This window comes from Monodelphis domestica, chromosome 8, assembly GCF_027887165.1.
Source record: "Monodelphis domestica isolate mMonDom1 chromosome 8, mMonDom1.pri, whole genome shotgun sequence".
In the NCBI taxonomy this organism is placed as follows: domain Eukaryota; kingdom Metazoa; phylum Chordata; class Mammalia; order Didelphimorphia; family Didelphidae; genus Monodelphis; species Monodelphis domestica.
In genome coordinates, this window is record NC_077234.1 from 131,300,279 (window position 1) to 131,311,141 (window position 10,863).

General features: G+C 35.5%; 1 long non-coding RNA gene across 1 annotated transcript; it reads left to right on the forward strand.

Moving 5' to 3' along the window:
• Nucleotides 1-304: 304 nt before the first annotated feature.
• Nucleotides 305-10,050, forward strand: LOC103094489 (uncharacterized). Its single transcript, XR_471512.2, has 3 exons — nucleotides 305-586; nucleotides 769-871; nucleotides 8,762-10,050. It is a non-coding gene; the product is annotated as an uncharacterized LOC103094489 (long non-coding RNA).
• Nucleotides 10,051-10,863: the final 813 nt, after the last annotated feature.

Here is a 10,863-nt window from a genome sequence, read left to right on the forward strand (position 1 = left end):
ATGCCCAAAGGGTGATAAAAGACTGTCTGCCCTTTGATCTAGCCATAACACTACTGGGCTTGTACCCCAAAGAGATAATAAGGAAAAAGACTTGTACAAGAATATTCATAGCTGCACTCTTTGTGGTGGCCAAAAATTGGAAAATGAGGGGATGCCCTTCAATTGGGGAATGGCTGAACAAATTGTGGTATATGTTGGTGATGGAATACTATTGTGCTCAAAGGAATAACAAAGTGGAGGAATTCCATGGAGTCTCGAACCACCTCCAGGAAGTGATGTAGAACAAAAGGAGCAGAACCAGGAAATCATTATATACAGAGACTTATACACTCTGGTACAATAGATGGTAATGGACTTCTCCATTAGGGTCCCTGAACAATCTGCAGGGATCTAAAAAACACTATCCACAAGCAGAGGATAAACTGTGAGAGTAAAAACACTGAAGAAAAGCAACTGCTTGATTACAGGGGTTGAGGGGATATGACTGAGGAGAGACTCTAAATGAACACTCTAGTGCAAATACCAACAATATTGAAATGGGTTTGAGTCAAGAGCACATGTGATACCCAGTGGAATCATGTGTCAGGTATGGGAGAGGTGTTGGGAGGAAAAGAAAATGATTTTTGTTTCCAATGAATAATGTTTGGAAATGACCAAATAAAATAATGTTTATTTAAAAAAAAAAAGAAGGTTGGTTCCTATCACTAATCTACCATATCTTGAAATCCTTATCTCACACATGATACTCTATTAAATCCTCTACTCTAGATTCATGGGAAATATTAATTCCCAATTTGGAACTGTCAAGCACCATATGAAGTTGAAGAGAGATAAAAATCCTCAAGTCTATTGTCAAAGCTGCATCCCTGAGGTAATTGTTTTGAGTTATAGTTTTTATATATCTTAATTTCCCATTATCAAGGAATATCTTATAATCACTCCCATTTAATATTTACAAAGTATTATTCTTGAAACTATCTTATGAGGCAGGAAGTATAAATATTATTCTTAATTTATACCTAAGGAAATTGAGGCTTAAAGAAGTTAAACAATTTGCCAAAGCAGAGGGACTAATCAACACCAGAAGATTCCAGTGCCAACCCTCCAACTTCAGCTCTAGTCCTCTTCTCACTACAACATAATCCTTGAACCATTAAGCTCCTTTTTATGACATATCATATGATCATATCCACATTTGGGTAACTAGAAAGAAAGAGACTGACAGTTTATCATATGAACAAAGCAGCCTTAACTCAGGCTCCTTTCCAAGGAAGATTCAGGTTTGCTAGGTAGCCGAATCACCATAGCCAGGTCCCTAGCTATTTTGTTTCAGCAAATTCCCCGATGATGTTTGGACCCTGCTTCTTTTTGATAAATACTTTTTTTGACTCTATAACATATTCTTTATATTATATTATTAAATATATTATTATTACATATCATATATGATATAATATATTCATCATATAATATTATATCATTAAATATATTATTATAGGGATAAATAAGGATTTAGGAAGGAAACCCCTCTCACCAAGTCACTACAGATTCAACCAGAAAAAATAATTCCAGACTAACTTCAGTTTATTTTGCATATAAGCTTGAGTAGAGAGAATCTAAACCTAAGCTCAGCTTAGAGAATTCCATTTAAAAAGAAGAAACATCTGTAACACTTTTACCCCAACTCAATGCTGGCTTAATCCTCCTTTCACTCTTTATTTTAAGGATGACTTTTAAAATAATTTAGCCATAAATAAGAGAGACCATGGATGTGGATTACTGCACATACTGTCAACATGATTGGCATGTTCATCAATTGTGCTGAATTGCTCTGTTATGTTTTTCTTTTTTCATCTTTGTTGCAAAAGATGCATTCCTGGGGATGCAGAGGAGAAGGGGGATATTCAGAAATCAAGGTGCTATAGTCATGATTATTGATGCTTATGAAGGTCATAATAAATAAAGCTGATATAAAACAAAAGTTAACAATAAAATTAATTGAACTTTGACTGCCAAGGATACAAATATACCAAAAATACTGAAATCCCAGGGGATTATAATAACCAACATATATGCAGCTCTTTAAAATATGTTATTTGTTTATTTCAGTCATGTCTGACTCATCATGATCCCATCCAAGGTTTTCTTGGCAAAGACACAGGGAAGGGCTTGCCCTTTCCTTTCTCCATTTCATTTTACAGATGAGGAAATGAGATTAAGAAACTTGTTGAGGATTACACAGCTAGTGTCTCAGGCAGATTTGAACTGAGGTTGATGAGTCTTCCCGACTACAGACTCCATAAGAAATTAGTACTCTAAACACTGCCTCACCTAGTTGGTCTTTAAAGTTTACAAGCCCCTTTATACTCACAATAACATTTTGGTATTGAGCTTTGCAGCCACCTTTGTGGTAGCTTTTACAGACATTCTCATGTCCATTTTAGAGATGAGAAAACTAAGACTTCAAGACATGCCTATGACAAAACCAGAAAATGTAAGATTTGGGATTCAGATCCAGACCTTCTTAATCCCAAGTTCAGGACTCTATCTAAACATTACTTCTCCACACTGCCAGATAATCAAGGACATGAAAAGAATGCAGGTAGCCATTCTTCAGTAGTTCAAATGGTCATGTTTAGACAAACCGTATCTCAGAATGCTGGAAGAGTTTAAAATTATAATTGCTGAACTACTGTCAGTGATCATTGAAAAAGTAGAGAATAAGATGGATGCCACAGGCCTAGCAGGCAAATTTTGTCCCAATTTAAAGAAAAAAGCCAACATGTAAATTCTTTAAATTACATACCAATGAACTTGACTTCAACTCATAAAAACTTTAGATGGTACTATTAAATGTATAAATTCTTGCAATTTATATAAGAAAGCACTGATCACCAAGAACCACCACAGGTTTCTGAAGAATCAGTTTTCCTAGCCTAACTTACTTTGCCTTTCAATAGAACCAATGAGCTCAACAGTATGGCTTCCTTCAGTAGTATTTAGCAACATAATTTGAAGGGAGGATAGTTAACAAGTTAGACAACGTCAGGACCTCCAAAAGTGTTGAGCAATGAGCTTAGGTCCATAAAAACAGAAACTTAGAGATGGAAGGAATGCTAATAAAAACAATATGTAACACATTGTATAATACCAATCCCTACAGATAAGGAAACTGAGAAGTTAAATAATTTGCTTCATTTGGTAAGTGGAAGAAGTAAGATATGACTCCAGATCTATGACTTCAAGACAAAGCTCTTTCCATTGTCGATATTCAACTTAAAAAGAGTAGATTTATTGAGGAACATTAAATTTCTTCACTTTTTGACTTACTTCAAATTCATAACTATAAGGTGGTGTTATTTTAAAAATGTTTTAGACTTCAGTGCACTGTAAGGTGATCTTATTAATTGAGTATAGGAGTAGCTAAAAAAAAGTTGCATAATGTACAGAACCAAAGCAAGTAATCATATTACTGTATTCTGCTCTGGCTAGAACCTGTCTTGAGAATATCCATTGTGTGGTACTCTATTTAAGGAAACATATTCACAAATGTTCAAAGTATGATGAGAGAACTGGATATTGTATCACACTAAAATCAGTTGACAGAGATGGCAATTATTAAATTAGAGAAGAGATGGCTCAGAGATGAAGGGATTACTCTCTTGGAGTATTTGAGGTACTGTTAGAACAGAGACATCAGGCTTCTTTTTGTTTGTTTGTTTGGATCCCCAGATCATAGCTAGGAGGATCAATGAAAAGCTGCATGGAGGCTATTGGTGGGAGAGCAGAAAAGACTTCCTAATAATTTGACCTTCCAAGATGGGAATGGAGTTCTTTAGAATGACTCCCAATCACTGGAGTTTAAACAAATGGTTGGTCACTTTCTCTTGATAGTGTAAAAAAAATATTTTCCATGTACAGAGTGGACCAGACAAGGTCTTAAGTCCCTTCCAACTGAGGTTCTATGATACTGTGAAATCATTTGGGAGAAACATATTCCTTACAACCTAGAGTATATTAAAAGAAACCACTTTATTTGGGTTTATAAAGTTGGGAAAGAACCAGTAAATGAAAATAGCACTTACTATGTGCTAAGCACTATACTTAATGCTAGAATACAAATAGAAAAATAAGACCGTTCCTGTTCTTAAGGACCTTACATTCCAATTAGAGAGGATAATACAAGGACTTCAGATTATAGATATTCCAACCTCTTCATTTTACAGACAAAGAGATTGAAGCTCAGGGCAGTAAGTGACTTGCCCAAGGTTAGACAGATGTTGAAGATGGAAATCTGAATTTAGGATTTCAGTTCCCATTACTGCAGTACTTGGGCTCCTGGTTCATATAGTGATTATCAAAAGTATCATATTATTTTTCTCTGACCTTCCACTGTCACCACAGACTCACTGTTTCAAATGTGATTTTTGATGTCCTATTCCCTCAAGACCAATAATCTTGGTTGATTCTATTAACTTTGATTTTTTTTTTTAGAGAGAATGATTTCCTACGGCAAGACCTTATATCTGCAATGTTTTATTCTAAGACCAATGTTTTCCTTTTGATGAATCTACCTTTAAGTTATTAGGTATTCATTTAAACATTAAGGGATTTCTAAATAAACTTTTTTCAGGGATAGACATGGATTTCCATATGATAAAATATTAATAATTCCTTTAATGACCTTGTCCCCCTTGAAAGTGCTTCAAAATCAACACTGTTGGGTGACAAGGTTTTATTACAAAAGGTATTTATTTTCTTCTTGTCACTTAGTTTTTGTATATAAATTTACCACTTGAAAGAACAAATATTTTTGACAACTAAAAAGCAAGGTGAAAAATCAAAAGATCTTTACATTTACAGATAACATTTCCTTTACTCAAATGATTTCTTTGGATTTCTCTGCCTTTTCATACCTCATTTGGCATTTTGGGCTAAATTCTTTAGGTTATTAATCAAGTTGTCACTTACTGTAACTGTAATCAGAGTTTCAGCTATCTATACAAAGAGAAGTTGCAATGTTAAATTTATTGGGCATTTTTCTTCTAATTTGATAATATATGTAAGCACTTTGCCAGTCTTAAGGCACTAGGTAAACTAATAGCTCTATTATTATTTACTACTATTGTGCTAATGACCAATTAGTAAAATATTGACTAGTTGCTTTAAATATTCATGAGGAAAATAAACAATGGTCAGTGTACTGAAAATTGTCTTTATATGCGCAAGAATACACATTATTGAAAACACAGACAATTTCAATTTGGTGGCTATAAACAGTGACCTGAAGCAATGAGGGAAGCTTCCAGTGGAACCAAAAGAAAAGAGTTTTGTGGAGTGACTTAATATAGCCTGAGGTTGTGAGGCTGGAATGATGAAAGAGAAGAATGACTAAACTTATGATTTGGGTTACCATTGAGGTAACTTACCCTCATAAAATTCTGGATGTGGAGGGAACCAAAATAAGTAGTATCATCCATATGTAACAAGAACATTAATTAAAGACATTTATAATGAAAGACAGGAGGTAGAAAGACTTTAAGGGACAGGTGAACATTATTGCCTTTTCCTGGCTTTCAAACATCTGAAGTGGAAGGGAGATACTCAAGGTAAAAATGAGCTATGGTTCAGGCAGGGAAGAATATCCTAGAAAACTCTGGAGTTGGGTTGTGAATTACAGAGAGAGAAAAAATGATAGGTTGATGGGATGACTTGGCAAAGATAAAGTATTTTTTAAAAATAATTAAGATTCAAGAAGATCAATGTCATACAGATGGCAATGGAAAGGAACATGATGTGTGCTAGCAAGTCACAACATATAAACAATCAAAAATCAAGAGTTATGAATAATAAGAGTAAAAGATTTCATTAGGGAAATGCATGATGAAAAATGAAGGTGGTTGGGAAAGAAGCAAGGGTGAAGAATAGCATGTATACAGCCACTATATCTTCACAAGGTCAAGGTAAACCAAAGTCTCTAGTATATTTTCCTTGTAAGACAGTTGTGGGAATACATGAACAAGAGTCAAAAAGGGAGAGCAGGCAAAGATGAATTTCAATCTGCATTATGAGAGGAAAAATCTAAGTCATTAAGATCACAGATCTATTTGAATATCTGAGAGGATACTTGTGCAGTTTTGCAAACAGAAGAGCCAGTAGAGTTGAAATTGAATGTAAGGAGAGGGAAGACACAGAGCCAAGGAATTCAAAGGTAGAAGACAATTTGTTGTTCTACAATTTTTTTTCTTCTCTGCTAAGTCAATATTCTAAATCTCTCCTCCATTTCTAAAGCCTGAATGGATGAGCACTGCTGGACAAAGATAGTATTGTACAGACTGGGTCCATAAAAATGTATGTTATTTAACTTAAGATGGGTCAATGAGTGGCAATCATTTTATTTATCTCTGAGGGACTAGGCATTGCAGTGGAGGGAATGAACATTGAGCTGTGAACCAAGAAAATGAGTTCAAATCTTACCATAGGCACTCACCATTTGTGTGACCCAGGGCAAAACACTTTGCTTTATATACCACAGGTTCTTCTTTGTAAAATGAGTAGCAATTAAATAATTTTCTCATAGCTCTACATAATCCTATGACTTGCTATAACATTCTTTGAAATGGATATTCCAATCCAATCTTGTCTCCTTTGAGGAAAATTATTGCTGTATTGTATTATTTAATACCAATATTTCTATGTGAATTCATCCATTTATTCAAATGGCAGCCTCTGAACATCAGACAGTTCCTCAAGGGCAGAAATGAGTAAGGTAATTACTTCCATCCTTTCTCCCTCACAACCCATGCATCTACCTGAGCAAGGATTTTTCTTTTTGTTTATCCTACAAACAAACAAACAAAAACATCTCTAGCAATGCCTTCCCAGGAATGTACTCTTTTTGTCCTTGCTAGTCCTCTTTTCAAGATTTAGGATGACAATGGGGGAAACAATCAACAAAAACCTGATTGAGATAGCTTATTTTTTTTTCTAGACAAAGATGACTAGAGGAAACTGGATTTCATAATGCAGTTAGCATTCCAATTCTTAAATGCCATAGAGGGCCAGATCAGCCATATTTGAAATCCATTTTTCCTAGCTATATTGAAGTTCAAGGGGCCTGTCAAGATGAGGAGTAGTTCCTCTCTTCCTAACAATGAAAAACTGGGAGATGAGCTGAGAACTCCAAGTGCACTTCTTTATTAAAATATCCACCAATTGAAATTTTCTGCTCAATATGAAGGAAGACACATCTAGGCATACAAGACCCTGACATCTCTAGCTCTGGGTCTTTGGTGCAAATTGAGGCACATCATTGACTTGTCATTGATTAATGGAGTATGCCCCTATTAATAAATGCTGTTATACTTGGGAAAATGGCCTCATTTTATTTATTGGTTAAAATTTTAAGGCACTATATCTTGTACTCTCATCCTTATCTTTCATCAGATAACCTCCCCTCTTCTCTTATTGAGGAGATGCCATGAGTAAAAGAAATTTTAACAGAATCCAAAAGACTATGAAACAACCTGGGGAAAATGTTTATGTGGGGAAAGGGCAAGTATGTTTCCTACTCATTGTTCTAACTTTGTTCTTTCAACATACACAAAGAATCAATTGCTATCACTCAAATGAGGAGGGGACATCCATAAAGCTTACCTTTTCTTCCTCCTGTTTTTCAAAATGGGGAAAGGAAGGATGAGTAGTAATACTTTACTGACTTGAGGGGAATGATCCCCAAGATACACAGGTTAACAGCCCTGAAGTGAAGATGTGCATTGGCAAAAGTTCTCCAAGGACAACAAGAAGGAAAGCAAGCATCCTTCTTCACGATTAATAGCTTCTCTGACCCAGGACTAGATGGCAATATTTTCTTTATCTTCCCATTCTTTATCATATTGTGGGGTTTTAACTTTTTGAAGAACTGGGCAAAATGTGTCTATCACCCCACCCACCCTGTCTAGTATGTAAAGTTAAATGAGCGGAGAAATAGCAGCCTCTGTTGCCCCCTCGTGGTAACTTTTGGATTTCTTTCCCCTCCATGATCAAGTTTTCTAAATTATTTTCCAAGCAATATTTACTACCATATCAATGCATTTTCCTGGCCATTTACATTGTGTTTTATTTTTTGTCCTGTTTTGTTATCATGCTAAAACGATTTTTATCACTTTCTCCTACCACAAAAAGTAGTCATACCTTCTAGATATTGAGGGGCACAAGCCAGATGGGCCACCGAAAAGACATAAAAATGAAAACTGTGTTTAAAAAGCTCTGTTACATGGAATTAAGGAGGCAGGAAACAATAAAGCCTGACTTTAACTGATCTGGTCAATAGCTATATATAAAAGGTGTGAGCCAAGACTTGAATATTTATATATTTTAAGGAACATTGATTAAAAGAAAGACTAGGTCTATTTCCCCCTGAGGTTCTAGTTATACTTTTTCAGCTTGCATTTCTATAATCCCAAGTATCTCTGTGCCTGTGCTTTTGGCAACCCAGAATAACACACTGAATCCTCCAACAGCACAGGAAGAGGTTGAAATTCAGCCTCCTTTTTGCAATCTTTTCATCAGCCACATTTTGGTGTTCATCAAAAATTCGACCATAAAGACCTTTTGAATTACAGGGTTGTTGGTTATGAGGTTTTTTTCAAGTATTCCAGAAAAAATGCATCTTCATATGCTAGACTCTACTTCTGATATTTGGAGACTGTAGCAGACTTTCCATCTGATCTAATATCCCTTTCCTTTCTTTTGACTACAGGGCCACTGAAGAAAGCCTTTTGTCATCGTCGATTTCATTTGAAGAAATATTTCCTAATAAGATCATTTTCATTGCGTGGGCAGGCATCTGTTCCCAATTTATTTGTTGGAAGTCAGGCAGAATCCATAGCCACTTAAAATGATGTGATATTTTTCCATCTTTGTTGCCAGGGGAGTGAAGAACCCTTTCACATTTTTTATCCCATCTAGCTGAAATAATCTCCCTAATTTATGTCCCCTTCTAATATAATGTTCAAAATCCAGAGTCATTGCTAATCAAAGATTTCCCCATGGCTATTTGGGGGAACAAGGTGCTCTGGGCATTTTTATTTATGTGACTGAGTATCATTATAAACATCCAAACCACATTTTAATGTAACCAGAACACCCGTCAATTGGTGTTTTTGAATGTATATCCTCAGAAGTCATATGGTTTCTTTCACTATTGTTAAGTTCTAGTGGAATTTGAGGACATATGATATATTCCCTGGAGCCCTAAAGGTATATCTAAGATACTTGGAGGCCGCCAAAATGTTGAAAAATTGTTTGTTTCTTCATCTTGCCTACAAATTACAAAAGTAAGCACATATTTTAGAGCTGACCTACATGTCTCCCTAGAAATCCTCTGCTTATAAAGTAATCTTATCTAGTTAGAATTGAAGAATAATTAAATGAAAATGCAAAGGAGAAATTAATTGCAGTTTGAAGTGAAATAAACAGGAAAAGATATTAAATTGAATGAACAAAAAAGATCTCAATTATTAGTTAGCATCTTGGGATTAGTGTGTGGTTTTAGGCTCCAACTAAACCCAAATTGCTTAAACTTTGGCATCAATTTGGTAGCACAAATGTGAACATTTGTCAGGCTTTTCTAACAATTTTCATAGGTAGGAAGGATAATTTCATTTGAAATCAATACTCTTGGAAAGCCATTTTCTTTGTATCCCTGCATGAATATTTCCCTAATTCTGGATATGTTAACATTAAAGTCCTTGGACTTTTATTTGGCTGTGGGTGAGGCTGTTTTATGTGCAGGTTTTCTCAGTCAGGTTTGGATCTGGTTTTCAAATATACAAGTTTAATGTAATAGGACAATGAGTCCTGCTGTATAGAAGTGAGCATTAAGTAATCGACCAATGAGCATTATTAAGCATCAGTTAATGTTTAGGTTAAAAAAATAAATAACCTGAAAACAGTCTCTCCTTTAAAGTATCTTCCATTCTATCAAGGAAGGTAACTTCTGTATAGAATCATGAGTAAAATAACTACAAAACAAATATGAAGCATTTGAAAGAGGGAGCATGTTTGCTCTTGGGGGGAAATCAAGAAAATCTTTGTGTAAAAGGTGGTGCTGGACCTGTTTGGAAGGAAGTGACCTAAAAGACAGGATGAGGGCGGGGAGCATATTTCAGGCACCTAAAACAGTCAGTGCAAAGTCACAGAGATTAAAGGTGGTGAGCCATGAATGAAGAATGGGGAGACTGGTTGTTTCATATCATATGAAGGGGAGGAATATATACAAAGGTTGGAAAAGTAGGTAGAAGCCAGCTTGTAAGGATCTCTAAATGTTTTTATTTAATCTTAAAGGCATTAGTGAGCCGCTGGCCATAGTGAATAGGGAAGTAACAACCATGGATATATCTGAGTTTAAGGGAAATTGCTCAGCAGCAGTTGGATAGTCTAGAGTACTGAGAGTCTTGAGGCAGGAGGCCAATTAGGAGACTGTAAAAATAATTAAAGCAACAAGTGATTTGACCAGCTAGATGGTACAATGGATAGAGTATTGGGTCTGGAGTCAGAAAGATTCTTCTTGAGCTCAGATATTTACTAGCTATGTGAGCCTGGGCAAGTCACTTAATACTATTTGCTTCAGTCCTCACCTACAAAACTGTTGAAGATTGTTCAGTCATTTCAGTTATGTCCAACTCTTCAAATGAAGAAACTGAGACTGAGCTGGAAAAGGAAATGGCCAAACACTCCAATATATTTGCCAAGAATCTCCCAAATGGTGTCATGAAAAGTGCCGGAATACGTAAAATGACTGAAAGACAAATAGAAGTAATTGGGGTTTGAGATAAATTGTTGAAACTGGGAGACTGGAAC